At 42.6% G+C, this 18,899-nt stretch overlaps 1 protein-coding gene across 5 annotated transcripts in view; it reads left to right on the top strand.

Moving 5' to 3' along the window:
• FYN (FYN proto-oncogene, Src family tyrosine kinase) overlaps positions 1-18,899 on the top strand; it is a 217,372-nt gene that overhangs the window by 121,154 nt on the left and 77,319 nt on the right. The window contains exon 1 of one of the 5 annotated variants that reach the window (XM_063667094.1): positions 7,874-8,008. The exons of the other annotated variants lie outside the window; for them this stretch is intronic. The gene's annotated coding sequence lies outside the window, so the exon portion shown is untranslated. Of the gene's footprint in view, positions 1-7,873; positions 8,009-18,899 lie in introns of those variants that run through there. 5 annotated transcript variants of the gene reach the window in all.

Raw genomic sequence — 18,899 nt, 5'->3', positions numbered from 1 at the left:
TTGGGGAGGTTTTGTTGTTGTTTGTTGTTTTTGTGAGACATGGGCTAGGGATCTGATGTTAAAAATAGAGATTAAGCCCCAGGACAAAATGGCCACTCTACCTAGAGACAGCAGTTCTGGCATTCTCAGGCCACAGTGTAACATAAACATGATATTGTCAACCTGAGCCAGGGCTGATTTGCCTCGTTTGAATCTGAAAGGGAGCCCACATCCTTCCTGTTGCTACACAAAGATGCTGAAAAGAATTCACAGAGAAAACAAATGGACTAATACATGTTATGTTTCCCAGAAGTCCTGTCCCCAGTGCCCCCAAAATAGTAAAATAGTTGGGAATGAGGTTGAGCAAGAAAAGAATAAAGGAATAAAAGTCTATAATGCCAAGGAAAGGCCAATAGAAACTATTCTTTTTACTTTGCTTCTCTTAGTGTTTTTTTCCAGTGTGACTCTGTAGATAATGGCAAAGAGAAATGCAGGGTCATTTTTTCCATTTTCAAGTAAAACTTATTTTGCACAATAGACCCACTGAGGCTTGCACTCATTCATGGCTACGACTCCCATCTCTCCAATCTCAATAAAAGTGAAGGTGGCCAGTGTGTTTTTTCGTTGTTCTGTGACTTTGCTGCCCCTTTCTTGCTTTTTAAAATAAGTTCCTTAGAAATACGGAATGGCGGGAACACATGCCCTTTGTTTCAGCAATTCAGTCAAAATTTCCCAGCTTGCCTTCAATGTTAGTTAAAAAAAAAAAAAAAAAAAAAAAAAAAGATGACATGAATTGTACTGGCATGAATCTAGGTGGTCTGACCAACAAAGAAACGAAAGGAGGGAAGAAAATGAGGAAAGGAAGAGAGAGGAAGAGCCTGCATCCCTAAAATTTCTTTTCTCAACAAATATTTACTTGGTTACCTCTAGTACAGGCATTTATGGTCATTGTATTAATTCATTCTCACATTGCTATAAAGAAATACCTGAGACTGAGTAATTTATAAAGAAAAGAGGTATAATTGGCTCGTGGTTCTGCAGGTTGTGCAGGAAGCATAGCAGCTTCTGCTTCCAGGGAGGCCTCTGGAAGCTTCCAATCATGGCAGAAGGCAAAGGGGAAGTGAGGCATCTCACATGGTGGGAGCAGGAGAGAGGGCTAGGAGAAAGGTGCTACCCACTTTTAAACAACCAGATGTCACAAGAACTCACTGTCATGAGGACAGTACCAAGGAGGATGGTGCTAAACCATTCATGAGAAACTACCCCCATGACCCAATCACATCCCACCAGGCCTCACCTCCAAAGTTGGGGATTACAATTCGACATGAGATTTGGACGGAAACACACATGCAAACTGTATGGGTTATGTTGCAGAAAGTCAGAATGGAAGGAATCTGGAGCCAAGTACATAAAGGCAGGAGCTACTTCAAAACGGACATATATGTTGGTAGCAGTTGTACATGCTCTCACTCTTGGATCAGAAGTTAAAGATGTCAGATTTAAACTGGATGTAACAGGGGAATTCTACAGACATGGGGATGCAAATTATGGGATTTTTTTTTTTCCAGAAGAAATCGTGCAGTCTTCCTAGAGGTCTTCATTATAAGTGAGTTTTCCATCATGTAGGTCATTTATCCCTGTCATTTCTTAATTCCATATTTGTTTCCACACACAGATTTTGAACATATGTTTTGAACATATATTTATTTAAAATATTTGTTTTTATCTAGCATTGTGCTGAAAGTTTTACTCTATTATAATTGTGTTATCTACATTTAAGTTTTTTACCTTTTAAGGAAAGAAAAAGGAGAAACTCTACAATCATGTAAAAAGTATATAATTTGCCTGGGAGATGCAGAATAACTTCTAGCAGATAATTACATGCTTTGAACATGAAAAGAAATAGGGTAGAACCTGAACTAAAAGAGGACCAGGTTCTGTTCTCCCTCCCTCAGGGGTGGATATTTTAGAATATTTTGTGTTCGTGTTTTAATAAGCTTTTGTTGGATTATTAAGGTGCACTTAAATTTTTCCATCTTAGAAGTATTCGGCTGGTGCAAAAGTAATTACCAATTACTAATATAATCTTGTCAATTAAAACCCACTCATTGGGGTACACAGAGCAAGCATCCTCTTTTCCGTAGGGCAGCTCAGTCTGTGTATCGTAAACATAATTATCATTGCCATTCAATTATAGCTGTTGCTCCAGAAAGACTTAAAGGCACGTCACATGTGAGAGATCAGCAGGCAATATTTGGGACTATGAATATTGAGCAAATATTAAGGTTTTTTTAAAGTTCACCTTCACTCATGATTTACCTCCCCTAAGGAATTTGCCACAGATTCAAAATGTCAGCACTAGAAGAAGTGTCCAAGATGATCTGGATGAACCATTATGGTGGCTGAGGGCCTGGAAGAGTGAGTGGTTTACCTAAGGTAACCAGCAGGTCAGGATAGAATACGTGTTTCTGTTCGGTCGTTTTATTCACTCCTAGGAAACATATTGCAGTGCAGTTGGTTTGCCACTTTTGATCAAATGCACCAAATCTTCAACTTGGATTAATCTTTTCAATTACTATCTATACCAGTCCTTTCCCATAGACTTAGAACAAACTACAAATGCAGGCAACATAGGTAATTAATTTTAAATTACCGAGTAGCCACATTTAAAAAGCAAAAAGAAACACATGAAAGTGATGTTAATATTTTTTAATTTGAGACAACCTATGTAAAACATTATCATTTCAACATGTAATCATATTTTAAAATTTATTAAACATTTTACATTCTTTTTTCATACTAAGTCTTTGAAACCTGGTTATAGGCTTTACACTTACCATTACATCTCATCTTGAACCAGCCACATGTGGTTAGTGCTTGCTTACCCTATTAGCAGAGGTCTATATGGATGAACAGGTCCAAGGTCTACACCAAACCACAGGCCCCTAACACTTGAGATCAAAAATGTCTCTGAGTACTAGTTCCCATTTCTTTGAATTTTTGCTCTTGATATGCCATGCTTGTCTCCTGAAAACCCAGAGAGGTGAGCAAGCATGAACTGCTATAAAATGAGTGTGTCTGTTGAAAACATGGTCCAGCTCCTGCTAAGATAGCATCATTCTGTGATATAATACTCCTGTCTTCATCTAATTCCATGAAGTTCTGCATTTCCTTAATGTCAAAAGTTCCCTTACCAGCTGCAGCCATTTCCTGTGGATAATGTTCTAAATGGCTTTTATTTATGAGATGTCTTATGCTATAACTGCTATCAGAATGAATATGTATTCCAAAGCCTATTCCCCAAGTCTAATTAACAATCTTCTAAGAAATAATTGTTAAACTTCAGCTGTAGCTCACAACACGGGTATCTCTCGCTTTGACCTAATTACAGAATGTAATGTTAAAATATATAAGGAAGGAGATCAAAGAGGAAAGTCATTTTGCTTTCTGTGTCTTCATCTTGCTTTCTATGTGCATCATATTTCACAGCTCCCAACCTCCACTTCCAACTGGCTGAGGGAAGGAAACACATGGAATAGTAATGAATGAGTGTGGAAGCTGAGGCTGTTTTATTTTCCTCATCTTTGAAGCAGGAGCAATAATAGTGCCTATCCTGGAGATTCGTAAGAATGAAGCGTGAAGCATGGGATCTGACATATCGTTGATGCAACACAAATATTAAATTGCTTCAGAAAAATAGCAAATAGGTATATATGGTGCAAAAAATGGAAAGGAAGCCTGCCAGCTTTTTTTAAGGACATTATCTGCATTATTCTTGGAATCAAATCCGGCTCCACCCAGGGCTGAGAGCTTTTCGTTTCCATTGTGTCTTTAGCATAGCCATGCAAACCAACATCACTTCCAATGATAGGGGAATGCTGGAGTCAAAGCGACTAGTTCACTTCAGAGGACAGGCAGTGTATAATGTCAGAGGGAGGAGCTGACCCAAATAATGTGTTTCAAGTCATCAGAACACGTTCATGTTTGGTTTTCATAGTAAATTCTGACAGCTGCACAGGAGAACACAGAATACACTTTTTAAATGTTATTTTGTTTCTTTTGTGATGCTGCTTTAAACAGTTCCACAGAGTAAGGAAATGGAGTTTTTACACTGTGAGACTTTAACTCCCTTCTTTCCTTGACTTTTGCCTCTTGGCTCTGCTTAATAAGCTCTTTCAGCAAGACCTCATCTGCTTTCCTTGAAGCTTCCAGGTATTATCTCTTGGTTGAATACAACAAAAATCACACCAAGTAGCTACCTGACACTCATGGCTGCAAGTATCTCATAGGAAACTGGTGAATTCTGAAAATGCTTTTGAGTCACTTCCTTTCACTGCTGGACTCTCTTAATCTACTTACTAAAGTGCTACTTGGACAAGAGAGTATTGACAGTTACAGGGAAAAACAATATAGAATCCCAGGTCATGTATAGGCTTCTGTGGACACATTTTAATTTTTTAAAGAATATTTTAGTTATCTAAATTATGTACCTAACAATTTATATTGAGTACATAAATTCTCAGTAAATTAGCGTCTCTCTTTTGAGGGCTGTGTGTTATCTGCTCCTGTGATCCAAATATATAGCACTAAGACAATATAAGGGATTCTTTCTCTCTCTGTCTCTCATTCTCTCTCTCTCTCTCTCCCTTCCCCCTCTTCCTCTCTCTCCCTCCCTCCCTCCCTCTACCCTCTCTCTGTTTGTCCTAATTTACCAGACGTTTTAGCCCTTGTTGCTATTGGAGGATTCTAAAGATGAAGCCACTCATAACCTTAATGCCTGATAGCGTAGAGAATAATTGGTGACTTCACCAGAACTTACACACCCATGCCTTTTCTTTTTTTGCTTTGCCATGAGTAGGCAGTTGCATACTTTATTTAGCAAAAGAGAGAACCGTTAGAAACCTACTAAGTAGTGGTATATTCATACCATGGAATACTACTAGGCAATAAAAGCTACTATAATGGTAAAGCAATAAAAACTACTATACCACTCAGCAGCAATAAACTACTGAATATACAATATCATGGACAAATGTCAAAAACTTGCCGTGTAAAATAAGTAGGCACAAAGAATACATACTATATGATTACCTTTATATGAAACCCTAGACCAGAGAAAACTAATCTGTCATGGTAGAAATCACAACCGTGTTTGCCTGGGATGGGATTGACTACAAAGGGACCCCAGTGCATCTTTCTAGGGTGATGAAAATGTTCTAGATCTTGATGGGGGTTTAGATTATACAGGTATATACGTTTGTCAGAACTCATTGAACTGTAAACTTAAATCTGTTTATACATTGCACTGTGGATAAATTATGCCTAAACTTAAAAAAGAAGAGGGAACTAAAAAATCCACACGCCTTGCCAAACCTCCTCAAATTGTTAGAAATTCTCTTTCATTTATGAACTATTTTCTTGAAAGACAGCTACCAAGTATCACTATCACCATCTTTTTGTACCAGATACGTGGGTTCCTTTCAGACTCTTCCTGGTGCTGCAATACACAGTGGTCACCCACATCTGAGAAAACATACAGTGCCTTCCTTTTCCCAGGAGATTATCCCAAAGTTACATGGGAAATCAATGTTGTATAAGTTGCGCAGGGGAAACATTACTGAAGGCATTTTTTTGAAGGTATAAATGTATTCACTCCCCAGTGTATTGTTGGCTGTGTTAATTCAGAATTTGGAAGAGAATGCTCTTAAGCCAGGATGTTTTGTAAAGTGTTCTGTGTTGCAATGTGCAGATGTTTACATCAAATTTTAAATCTTTCACTTACCTGCTCACCTTCTCCCTCCAGAACATGCTCCCTGTTGTTAAGCAGTGTTTCTGAAATACAAATCCATTGTGCAACTCTTGCTCAGAAACTACAGTGGCCTGCTCCCTCCTTCACATTTAGGCCCTGCTTAACTCTCTAGTTACCCGCATTCGCTCATTCTTGGCTTGTGTCACACCAAACAAGGCTGCTCCCTGGCATGCTCCTCTCTCCTGAATCCATGCCTTTGTAAGAGCTGTTCTGCAGCCTGCAAAGTACCTTGCCCATCCCCTTGTACACCCCCTTTTTCACCAGTCCTTCCCACAGGCCCCACTCAGATGCCCATCCTCTGAGAACCCATCCCAGCTTTTGCAGGAGGGGTGAGTCACATGCCCAAGCTTCAAGAACACTGTGTGTGTTTCTGCAGGCAAGCAGGCTTACTACATTGGAGAGAACAGGTCCTTTCCTTGTCTGCCTTCTCCCATGGGCTGGACACCCTTCAGTGAAAGAGACGGTGTTTGTGTCTGTATTTTGTGCACACTGCTTGGATACATAGTATTGGCCCATGAATGATGGGTGAATGAGTTGGGTAGGTGGGTGGATGGATGGATGGATGGATGGATGGATGGATGGATGGATAGATTCATTCATTCACTCACTCATTTATTCAACATTGCAGCAGTAGCCTTCTCTGTGGGACCGCCAAAGAGGAGACAAATAACGACCAGAATGTTGTGTGGCCCTAGCAAAAGCAGATTTTTCTGGGCGGATGTTAAAGTATTCCAGTCCCACTTTCCTTGGTTTATTTTTCCAGGCAATAAGGAAAACATGACAATATTCTTTGCCAGGGTTGTACTTTCTGCCTCTCCTCTGCATAAGGGTATTCCTACCTAATTCTAAGAGAAAAAATGAAAACTTACCACTAATGATATAAAAAGCATATTTATTGTTAGGTGATATTTGTATTTTGGGGGTTTTTTTCCTCACTAGGAAAATTTTCTAAATACCTTCGCATATACCACTTTGTTTTATCTTTACAAAAATCTTATTAATTAAGCAGGGGATGGATCATCATTCCCACCAGGCAAGTGAGATAACTGACATGTAGTAAAAGCCTGATGATTTTTCCAAAGTCACACGTCTGGTTAGTGATAATGCTGGGGCCAGAATAGGAGTCCATGTGTTCCCACCAGACTGGGAGATTGTTCCAAAGAACAAGTTCCCAGGAAAGATCAAATAATTGCTGGAAAAGCACTTCCGATCTCCAGCAAAAACAGATCTTTCCAGCTGAGTGCCCTCCCTAAGGCCTGAAGAGTATTATCTGCCAAGTAGCTATTCTTTTGTCTTCTGCATAAACCACTGCAGGCTGAAGGCCACTGTGAAATCTGTGAGAATCAAGAGCAGCCATCCACTGCAGAAATATATGTTATGAAACTTAAGGAATAAGTCACTGTCCATCCAGAAAGAAATTAGAGAATGCCTTTTCTGAAATCTCTGCTAGGACACAGGTGTGGGCCCTAACGCAGATATGAAGCTTTGTCCCCTGTGCTAAGACGAGACAGCTATTTTTGCTGGGCCAATGTAATATTTAAAAGCAAACATTTAACAGTAGGATAATGGCTGCTGAAGCTGCATTTGCAGCTGCAGCTGCATCATTCCTCTGGGGAAGGCAAGATGGCTCTTCTCCAACTATTCATGAAGGGCGAGAGTTGGGAGCAGAAAGAGAATTTGCTCATACTTAATGCTGTGCGGTCCAATCTCGTGTCCCATGTGAGATGCCTAAGTCAGAAGCTGACTGCAAAGACAGCTCATCAGCTTGGAGACCCAGGGTTCATTCTGCAAGATCTTTCAAGCCACTTTTTTTCTATAATAAATGAAATCCTTTGCATTTTATTGGGAGTAAGAGAGCCAGATCTTTTCAGACATTAATAAATGAGGGGCTGTGAATGTGGTCCACCTTACTGATTTGCTGCACCGAGGAGACCACAGTCACTCCAGATCTTAAACATATTCATAATTGTGTTTGGAGCAAAGTTACCACTGGAATCAGATTTTCACAGCACTGGTACCGATCTCTGGGATCCTCTTGTCCTTTTTTGCATTTACTCTGCTCTGTTCCTTCTTTCCCACTTATCTTCCTTTCAGGGTCTCCACTGGCTGTCTTTGCTAACCAAATGTACAGGAGTTTCCTTGGTCACAATTAGAAAATGAGCTTCCAAAAGAAGAGGCACCGAGGGCCCTTGGCACAGGACACAGGAAGGGACTGATCACGTGAGCTGTCTCAGTTGAATCCCTCGTTTCTCTGATGCTGTCGCCAGAATTACTCAAAGTATTTCCTTTTATTTTCATGTAAAACCTATTTATGCAGCTGCTTCAGGGATCTGTTATAAAACATGTGGAGAAAAATCATGATGTAAAGTAAGAAATACAGGGATACAGATACAAGAAGCCACATTTTTGTTAACCTTGTTCTTTGGAATTCTGATCAAAACTACGATGTAAAAGATTCTTGGCCAGGCGCGGTGGCTCACGCCTGTAATCCCAGCACTTTGGGAGACCAAGGTGGGCAGATCACAAGGTCAGGAGTTCGAGACCAGCCTGGCCAACATAACCAAACCCCATCTCTACTAAAAATACAAAAATTAGCCAGGCATGGTGGCGCGCACCTGCAGTTCCAGCTACTCGGGAGGCTGAGGCAGGAGAATTGCTTGAAACCGGGAGGCAGAGGTTGCAGTGAGCCGAGGATCGTGCCACTGCACTCCAGCCTGGGCAACAGAATGAGACTCCCTCTCAAAAAAAAAAAAAAAAGATTCTTATCAAGCCCCTTTGTGATCTCAATATTTATAGCACTTTCTCAAACTTGTGGTCGTGTGTGACCAAAACTTAGGACAAATTGTAACTCATTGGTTGCACGGGTATTTGTAGGTATGGGGACCTTGTTACCCAGACTTCTCTGTCCCTTGTTTATGTCCTCTTCAGTAAATGGGAATGGAGCAGTAACTAGTTTCTAGTTTATTTTTGACATAAGATGGTAAATGATATATTTCCATCTTTGTGTTTGGCTTTTAGCCTTTGAATTTAAACTTAGTTCTTCAAAGAGTGGAACAGTTCTGTTCAGTTGCAAAGCCTATTAGGGCCTTTTTGCACAGAACATGTGCGAATTCTTCCCTTTGTTGGAAGCTGAGATCCATGATAAATTCCCCCTCTCCCACTTACTTCACAGAAGGCTTGCAATAATAAGCCAGGCATCAACTTGGATCATCTTTACTCTGGGGTTTTGGGGTTAGAAGTTGCTGAATATCATGTTAATGAATAAACCTGGACCTCAGACCCAGAGAAATGATTGGATGTTAATATCAGTGTATATGCTTTTAGTACCATTCACAACATGATGTATTACAATTTCTTAAGGGTGTTTTTTTCTACACTGGAAGACGTTGATTTGCCGCTCTGAATGCCACCAGCTTTTCATTCTGAAAGTTGGAGAATGAGCATAGACTTTATAGTCAGATAGACTTGGATTTGAAATCTGATTCTGTCACTTCCTAGTGGTTTGCTCTTAGGGAAGTTCCTTAACCTCTCTGAGGTTAGATTTTCTATAGTAAAAAGGATTAAATAAACAAGTAAAATGTAGACCATCCCGCACAATGCCTGGAGGAGAGGAGGCTCTCAAAAATTACTTATCCCTGTTTACTTCCCTTCTTTTTCAGTTGGAACTTCTGGAAGGGGGTGTGAAAGCTAGGGTTTTCCTTAGCATGGGGGATTATTTTAATCACTATCATTCCTACAGAAGGAGCAAGACATTTCTAAGGGAGTCGTAAGAGGCGATATGGCATAGCCTAGTGGATCTCAGAGTGTAGCCCAGGACCAGCACAGCCAACATAACCCTGGGACTTGTCAGAACGCAGGACTCAGGCCTTGCTTCAGACCAACCACATCAGAAATTCTCAGGGGGAGGCCCAGTGGTCTGTGTTTTCACAAGTCCTTCAGGAAAGTCTCATGCTCATAAAGTTCGAAAACCACTAGTGTAGTGAAAAATACACTGGACTAGTTTCTTGCACATTCTGCTGAAACGAGAGGTGGGATTGGACCAAATGTCCTCTAAGATCTTTTCTAATTCTGGCATCTTGTGGTTCTAGTTTTAAGCCAGCTGTGTCACCATTTTCTTAGAATGACCATGTTCTTTAAAAAGGAAAAGAAAAAAAACTCGTTTATTATTTTTTATTTCAAAAGTAACACACTGTTGTTATAAAAAAATGAATATAAACAAAATGAAAACACTTAAAACCATCCAAAACTCAGCATCCTGAGATATTCTTTTATGCTGTGCTCTTATCATCCTTCTTTTATGCAGACGCATATGTATACATTACTCTATATGTACATACATAAACATCTCACCATAGCCATTAGCATCCACTGAGTGTTTGCTCTGTGCCAGGCACAGTTTTGGGCATTATGGGTATACCATCCAGCAAAGCCTCTACTCCCATTGAGCTTTCTTTCTCATGAGTGGAGGTAGATAATAAACAAGAAAACAACTAAATAAAGACCATTTCTGAGGGCATTAAATTCCATGAAGCAAATAAAACAGTGATGTGAAAGAGTGACCAGGCAATGGGCGATTAAGATCTGATGCCAGGAAAAACTTTTCTTTTTTTTTTTTTTTTTTGAGACAGGGTCTCACTCTGTCACCCAGCTGACACGATCATGGCTCACTACAACCTCTGCCTTCCTGGCTCAAGGGTTCTTCCTTGAGCACCTCAGCCTCCCAAGTAGCTGGGACCACAGGTGAGCACCACCACACCCAGCTAATTTTTGTATTTTGTAAAGTAGTGTTTCGTCATGTAGCTCAGGCTGGTCTCAAACTCCTGGGCTCAAATGATCTACCTGCCTCCACCTCCCAAAGAGGAAAAACCTTTCTGAGAGGTGGCATCTGGTCTGAGACCTGAGAAGGAGCCAGCTGTGTGAGTATTTTGGGGAAAAGCATTTCAGGCAAAGGGGAAAGTTTGTGCAGACTCAATGAAGTAAAACAGAGCAGGGTGTGTTCAAAGAAGAACAGAAAGGTGTGCAGTGTTGCTGGAGAGGAGGTGTGAAGAGGGAGCCACAGAAGATGGGGCCAGACGCATAGGCCAGGGCCAGAGCAGGATGACCATATCATTTAAATTCATTCCAAAGACAATAGGAAACCATTTTAAGCCTGGCAGTAACTTTAAAAAAAGATGACTCTGACTGTCATAGAGGGTATAGAGTGCAAGATTGGAAGCAAGGAAAGTAGTTATGTTTCTGCCTCGTGTTTTGTGACTTGTATATTTCCCTTCACTATTTCATTAATATCTTTCAGGATTGTTAATGTCCTGCTGTGTTCTCATTTTTAACGGCTGCGTAGGAATCTGGTATGATACCGTACTTTGCTAATCCTCTGAGTGCCTAGATTGTATCCAATTTTTTTATTATCATGAACAGCACTGAAATGAGTGTTGTTAAATCTTTCTGCACATTTTTGTTCTCAGGATAATTCCCAACAGGGGAAGTCCTTGACCCAAGAGTAGGATTCATTTGAAGACTTTTTCTCGAGTCTGTTAGTTGGTTTCATCTATATTTATTTAACTGAGCATTTTCAATTATTTAAAACCTTTAGTTGATAAGCTTTTACTAGGTAGGGGCCAAAGTGAGATACTCCCAGCACTTTGGGAGACCGAGGTGGGTGGATCACAAGGTCAGGAGTTCAAGACCAGCCTGGCCAACATGGTGAAACCCCATCTCTACTAAAAATACCAAAATTAGCTGGGTGTGGTGGCAGGCGCCTGTAATCCCAGCTACTGGGGAGGCTGAGGCAGGAGAGTCATTTGAACCCAGGAGATGGAGGTTGCCGTGAGCTGAGATTGCACCTTTGCGTTCCAGCCTGGGCGACAGGGCGAGACTCCATCTTAACAACAACAAAAAAAGATGGTCAAGTATCAGTAACTTTCTATCAGTAATTTATAGTAGTTGGCATAATCCACATTTTACAGGGAAGAAACCAGAATTTTTTAACCACCTACTCAAAATGGAAACCCTTCATCTTAATCATGGCTTTCTACACTTCTGATACCCTGAGGGAATGAGGAAGGAAGAGAACAGGAGGAAGAGAGAAGTGGAAGGAAACCTGCCTCAAAACTGATGGAGTGGAATTGAAACCATTAAAAGAAAAATCACTTCTGTTTCTCTCCCACATGCCACTCAAATAATGAACTGCCCAGCAGCGGGGCCTCTCACGAGACAGGCGGCTGGGCAGGCAGCAGGCAGCTCCAGTGGGACCACAGCATCCCCAGGCAGGAGCCAGAACCCTACCAGGGCTGTGGGCATGTGGCCAAGTTGTGGGGAGACGGGCTCCCTGTATGTCCTCCTTGAACCCCATTCCAGACTCCATTTGTGTTTATCTCATATCATCATCTCCATTTCCTCTCAACAGAGCCTCCATATCTCCCGTGCATGTGCATCTTGCCAGAGCCCTGCACTGTCCTCAGTGAACAATTTAAACAGATTGTCTCCACCCTCCGTGCACTGCTGATGCCGAAGGGCAGGACAGGTTTCAGGTGCCCAGTGGAATCTGTAGAGCTTTTGACACCTTGTAGGTATCTTTAAACCTAAAAGAACAATAGCGACATGGTCATTGGTACTTTGCCCTGGGGTCACTTCAGTTCAAAATAGGAGAGTGATGGCAATGGACAGAGTTAGGCGTTCGGCTTCGTGTAGAGATGGGGAGAGAAGCCATTCTTGGCAGGAGGAATGCATGGAAGTGCAGGTGACAGAGCCACCATTATACAACTTTCGTTAGGGAGAACAGAGCAGGAGGAGGGAGGGCAGCTTCACACCAGAAGGCAGAAAGCCCCTCCCCGCCCCCAGAAGAAGTTCGTTATTCTCCTTTCTCATCCTCATCTGAAAGTGTTACTTAATAAAGGCCAGCTTTCACAGGGCTCACCCCTCAGTGTTACCTTCTAAAGCCCCACCTAGATGTTTCCTCTTTCAGCCAGGGAGCATCACATTCATAGCAGCACCAGGGCTGGGTGGGCACTTTAGGACTTTGTGTTGAAAATGAGGATGATGCCAATGCTGGCCCAAGCCCATCACTAGGTGAGGTGAGTTTTGAGCCACATCTTGCTCAGACAGTGAGGGGTGACCAAGAAGGAAGAGCAGGCAGCTGGTGAGCAAAAGCATGCTGATACTGCGCTGAATTTTCCCAGATCCTCAGAATAGTTACCTTTGACCAGGGAGGCACATCTCCGATGGATGTGCAATTCCCCATTACTCCTCCCCAGTGAGCAGCTTTGCCTGGCTGCAGCCATGAGCCTTGGGAGCACCTGACTCCAAAAACAGATGTGAGTTGAGGTTGTAAGCCTTCAATCCCAGACCCCTGCAGGGGAGGAGGTAACATCACCAGCGGACCTATAAAAAGTGCAGATACCTCAGATTCCTGAGCCTCACCTTAAACCCTCGGGGTGCATGTATTTCCTGGTTCAGGTAGGCATGGTTCTTTGGGGTATATGCCTAGGAGTGGAGTTCTGCTCATGGGATAGGTACATCTTCATCCTCACTAGTAATGTAAAATTGTTGACGTCCTGCTAGCAGTGTGTGTGGAGCTCTTGTTCCAGATTTTTACTAGTACTTGCTCCTAACAGACTGAAAATTCTGCCAGTAGCATCAGTTTATGTTGGAACTGCAATATAGAAATGGAGGTTGACAATTCATGATGGGTGTTGTGTTGTTTGGGTTGAAAATGAGTGAGAGTTTTGTCACGTGGCCTAGCAGGAAAGCAAAAATGCTCTGGTACCAAAGAAAAAATTATTTTTTTATTTGTTTATTTGTTTTGTTATGGGAAAATAGTCAAAATTAAGGAAAATTTGAGGCCTTTAGTGATATTGTGAAGTGTATATTTGGTCACTGTTTTCTGGCAAACAGCTCCTAAAATCCTTGGAATCTCCAAAGTAGTAAACGTCTTCAGGATGGGGACTGGTCATGGGAAAGAGAGGATTAGAGGGTTGGAACTTTCAGCCTTGTTTCCCAGTCTTCAGGGAGAGAAAAGAGGACTGAAGTTTAAGTTGATCACCAGTGGCCAGTGATTTATCATGCTTATGTAATGAGGCCTCCATAAAAAGCCAAGAGGACAGAGTTTGGGGAGCTTCTAGATAGCTGAACATGTGCAGGTTCCTGGAGGGTGGCAGGGCACAGAAGGCGTGGATGCTCCACACCCCTTCCTTCATACCTCACCCTGTGTATCTCTTTATCTGTATCCTTTAAAACATCCTTTATAATGAAGTAGTAAATGTAACTGTTTCCCTGAGTTCTGTGAGCTACTGTAGCAAATGAGTCAAACCCAAGGAGGGGGTTGTGGAGATCCCGATTTATAGCCGGTGGGTTAGAAGCACGTACCACAACCTGGGGCTTGTGACTCATGTCTTAAGTGGGGAGCAGTTTTGTGAAACTAAGCCCTCAACCTGTAGGATCTGACACTATCTCTAGGTAGATATTGGCACCAAATTGAATTGAACTGGAGAATAGCCAGCTGTGTCCACTGCAAAACTGCTTGCTTGCTTGCTTGCTTGCTTGCTTGATATGTGGGTAAACAAAACCCACACATCTGGTGTCAGAAGCATGTTGTAAGAGTAGAGGAGAAACTAAGTTTGTTTATTTCTCTATCCACACCATTAAAGAGTCGAGTGAGGCACAAAAGAAATAGTGAAAAGAATGGATGATTAACCAGCAACCATGTTAGAACAGAAACAGATTTCAAACAGTTGAGATAGTTAAGAAAAACAAAGTTAGGGAACAGTTTAGTGGGTTTGGAAAAGTAGAAATGGTATAAATAATCAGTCTCTTCTATAAGAGTTATGCAGATCCACTAATTGTTAGCAGTATTTTTATTTTAGCAGTGAACCTATATAGAAAATACAAGTCTTAAGAGAGAAGCAAGATAGCTAGAAAATGATGAAGGGACTTAGAGGGGAGTGCATTTAGTGCGTCCAGATTAAAGAAGAAACCTGGTGGAACGGTGAACACTTAGAGTGTGTAGGCTGGTTGTACACAGGACCATTTTGTTTCTCTTGGGCTGGAAATCAGCATGTTGGGTCAGCCTTTGTCACAAAGAATTATGGCAGAGCTGTTGCCTGAGTTTATTCCATGTGTGTACCATCGTTACTTGCTGGGTCGGTTTGGGTTGTATTGAGCCAGAACTGGGACAGAGCATGAAGCCACCCTTGGGCCATCATTACCTGGAGTCTTTTAAGGCAGCTCCATCGGAACTCACCATGAACTCTCAGGGACAGGCCAGTTCTGCTTAGTGCTGGGACAAAATGCTTCTGCCAGAGCTGCCGATTGATGACTCTTGCTGGTGGATGAGCAAGAGTTTCCATCCTCTGACTGTTCTAAGCCTGTATATGTGAGTAGATCTGTCACTGCTGAAAAAATAAGCTGCCTTCTAACCCAAAGAGTGTGTTAATATTACATTTTTTATGCAAAACTGAAGTGTAACTGCCACTTCTGCATCATGATAAAGACATTCCTATTTGACTTGACAGAGCAAACCCCTCCACAGCTGGAGGAGAACAGTGGTGATCCCCTGTGACCTCACATTCATCTGCACCTCTAACCTTAGCCACTCCTTCAGGATCCTCTTGTGACATCGGTCTGTTGTTGGATTCTACTTGTTACATGCCCTTTTCAGTGGGCATTCCTTTCTTCTGATGACCTGCATTACAGATGTCTATCTGTGGTGTTACCTGTCCTCATCATGTTTAGGCAGCCACTTACACAACTGTGCAAGCCTGTTTCTCACTCCTACCAGCCCCAAAAGATATGAAGTGTTTTGTGTGCCAGGGCTCTCAGATAATGTCACTTATATAGTTCCATAGTAAATCACCTCTGCAGCCATTTATGGTTTCAGATCTTTATTCTCAAATGTAACAAAAGCTATGGCTTTGCCACAGTTGGGGATGATTTGTGAGGTATGAATTATGCATAGATAGGTAGCTAGAATGGATAGAGTCATTGGTCCACTTAGGAAGTCATAGCTTACTGAGATACCTCCCTGTCCAGCCACCTGCATGCAGTCTCTTTCTACTCTTGGCCTCTTGATCTGGCACCCCCCATGCTTCTCTTTTCTCCCCAGCTTCAGTATGTGTCTATCAAGACCCAGTTTCACTTCTGCTTAATACTGGATAAGTATCAGTTGGATAATGTGCAAACGCCTTTGCTTATAGGTCTCAGATTTAGCCAGATCTGGGTTAAAATGCTGTTAAACCTAGCAGTGAGGCCTTAGGCAAATAACTTTACCTCCCTTCATTGATGATGATGATAATACCCAGCACAGGATGTTGATGGATCAAAGATCATTTGCATATTGCACCTAGGAAAGCTTTAGGCGCCATAGTGAGGGCTCAGTAGAATGGACTCATAGTTGTTTAAGATCTGGCTTCTGACTGCTTCTCAAGCTCAGTCACTTACCCAGCTACACATTTCAATCCCATTAAACTATAAGCTCCTTTTGAGCAGGGAGCCTGTCTTCTTCAGCCTTATCACCTAGAGCCTGGAAATATGCTTGGCACATATTTGAATGCTCCATAAATATGGCCATAAATCAAATAAGCCGTAAGAACACTTACGGTTCTTTGAGGGCATCATGCTGTTCCACACCTCTGTGCCCTCAGATATGCTATTCCCTTGCCTGCAGTGCCCATCTCCTCCCTGCCTGGGCTAATGTCCAGTCACTTTCTCAATTGCTGACCTGGATGAATTAGAACTCCCTCTGTGTCCCCTCTCCAACTTGAGTCCCTCGATTTACTTGTCTGTCTCCCTCTTAAGTATATATTAGCTCCCTGAGGACAGAGGCCATGTGTACTTGACTTTATACCCGCAGCCCTTAGCACAGTGCCTGTCACATAAAGGGGATCAAAATATGTTTGTTGAATAAAGGCTAGAGCTGGGGCGGAATATGAATAAAAGGGTATGTGCAGAGAAACAAAAATGCAAAGGAAATGAAACAGTTGAAAACTGGTAATTTGTTACTATGGTGATTTCTGAGTAACTTTTGTTTGGGGTGGGGTGGGGGGTTTCTTTATTCTTGTTATTGTTTTCTTCTAACTTCATCTCCAGCAGCTCAGAAGAACAGCTGTACCTAGCAACCCTGTAGGGTAGAGCCAGAGAGAAGTGGAGCCTCCCTGTGATGAGGGAGGAGGGTCAAGACCACAGCATGTCATGAATGCCAGAGTTGGTTGAGCCAGATCATAAGTTGTTCTTCATTTTAGCAACAAAGGAAAGTGGAGGACATAGGTCTTCTGAAAACTGCAGTAAGAAAGAGTACTTTAAACCACAGGGCAAAAAATTAAAAACTGTAGGACACAGCAACGCCTAGCTCTTCTCACATCATTAAAACTCTCATAATGTGCCCTGCTCAAGGCTCTGGCACAGCAGGGGGCATCTGAGCATTTAGAGCCAAACCTGAGCACTTGGTCAGGTCATTCCATGAGTCCTCATAATTCCTGAGGTTCAGCTGAGGGCCAAGAGCTGCCTGTCTGTCTATGGACTCAGTGGTTCTGCTTAATGTGTGCAAAAGGTCTTTGGGCTCCTTCAGCATTGGTGTGAAACCTGGAGGACTCCTTGTTGAAGCTCACATTTTTTTTTTTTTTTTTTTTGAGAGAGGCTCTCGCTTTGTCACCCAGGCTGGAGTGTAGTAGCATGAACATGGCTCACTGCAACTTCAATATCCCGGGCTCAAGTGATCCTCCCACCCCAGCCCCCCAAGTAACTGAGACTACAGGCACATACCACCATGCCTGGCTAATGTTTGTATTTTTGTAGAGATGGGGTTTCTCCATGTTGCCCAGGCTGGTCTCCAATTCCTGGCTTCAAGTGTTCCACCCACCTCAGCCTCCCAAAGTGCTGGGATTACAGGCATGAGCCACCGTGCCTGGCTTGGAAGCCCACTTTGCTCCACTGATGAGGAAACTGGACTTCAGAACTTCAGAGTGACACGCTCTGTACCGCAGGGCTACTCAGCAACCTGGTTCTGGGCTAATGCACGGATGCGGAAACTGGGCTCCAGAACTTCAGAGTGACACGCTCTGTACCGCAGGGCTACTCAGCAACCTGGTTCTGGGCTAATGCACTGATGAAGAAACTGGGCTCCAGAACTTCAGAGTGACACGCTCTGTGCCACAGGGCTACTCAGCATCCTGGTTCTGGGCTAATGCACTGCTTACAGACCTTCTCTAAAGCAGAAGCCCGATATTCCAGACTAAGATGTCCCAGAGACTTGGGAACAAATGCTGAGCTGGACTTAGAAAATGGCTAGGAGCAGAGCACGCTTCTCAAAAAACAGCATAGTGTAGTAGGTAGAAGATGCGAGCGTATTAGATCTAGATTCACGTCCAGGTCCCATGGCCTGAGTAACTCTGGGAAAGTTACTTCAATTCTGTGGGCCCAAGGTTCCTTGACTGTAAAATATACTTGTAAGGTTGCTCTGAGGATTAAATGAGATAGCATATGTAAAAGGTCAAGCAGAAAATAAGTTCTCAAAAAGTGGTAGGCATTGTTATTATTTGTTACTATTGTTGTTATCCTACTAACTTGCCTTAATTCAAGTTTAACTGTTTGTGTCAAAGGTAATCAGAAGTTCTTATTGGTTCTCGGGAGTGGGGAGACGCGTGGCCCACACAGCCACCCTTTGACCTCTGTATTAGATTCACTTCCTCCATGTGTTGCTGCAGACTCCCTGTTATAACAAAGATCCCACTGCATGCCCTCCCCCATCTCCTCCCAAAGAAGCAGTGGCCCACACAAGATCAATATTCATGCCTCTGGTGTTGGGGGTCAGTGGTCGGTGCTTTAGGGTGGACGAGCAGCTGTGCTCCATGAGGCTGTTCGGGGCCCAGGTTCCTTCCGTCCTGTGGTCCTGCTGTTCCCTGTTGGGTTGCCATTGTCTGTCTGTTGAAGCCAGTTCACCAGCGCCACACCCACTTCCCAGCCCACAGGAGGTAGGAAAGAAAGTGGAGGACGACCAGCTCCCTTTTGAAGGATTCAGGAGTTGAATATATTATACCCAGTCACAACGAGTTGACTAGAATTAAGTGACCTGGCCACACCTAGCTGCAAGAGAGTCTGAGAATGCAGTCTTCAGCTGCAAAGC

This window comes from Pongo pygmaeus, chromosome 5, assembly GCF_028885625.2.
Source record: "Pongo pygmaeus isolate AG05252 chromosome 5, NHGRI_mPonPyg2-v2.0_pri, whole genome shotgun sequence".
NCBI classification, from domain to species: Eukaryota; Metazoa; Chordata; class Mammalia; order Primates; family Hominidae; genus Pongo; species Pongo pygmaeus.
The sequence above is the reverse complement of the archived record's forward strand: the minus strand, read 5'-3'. Positions and strand labels throughout refer to the sequence as shown.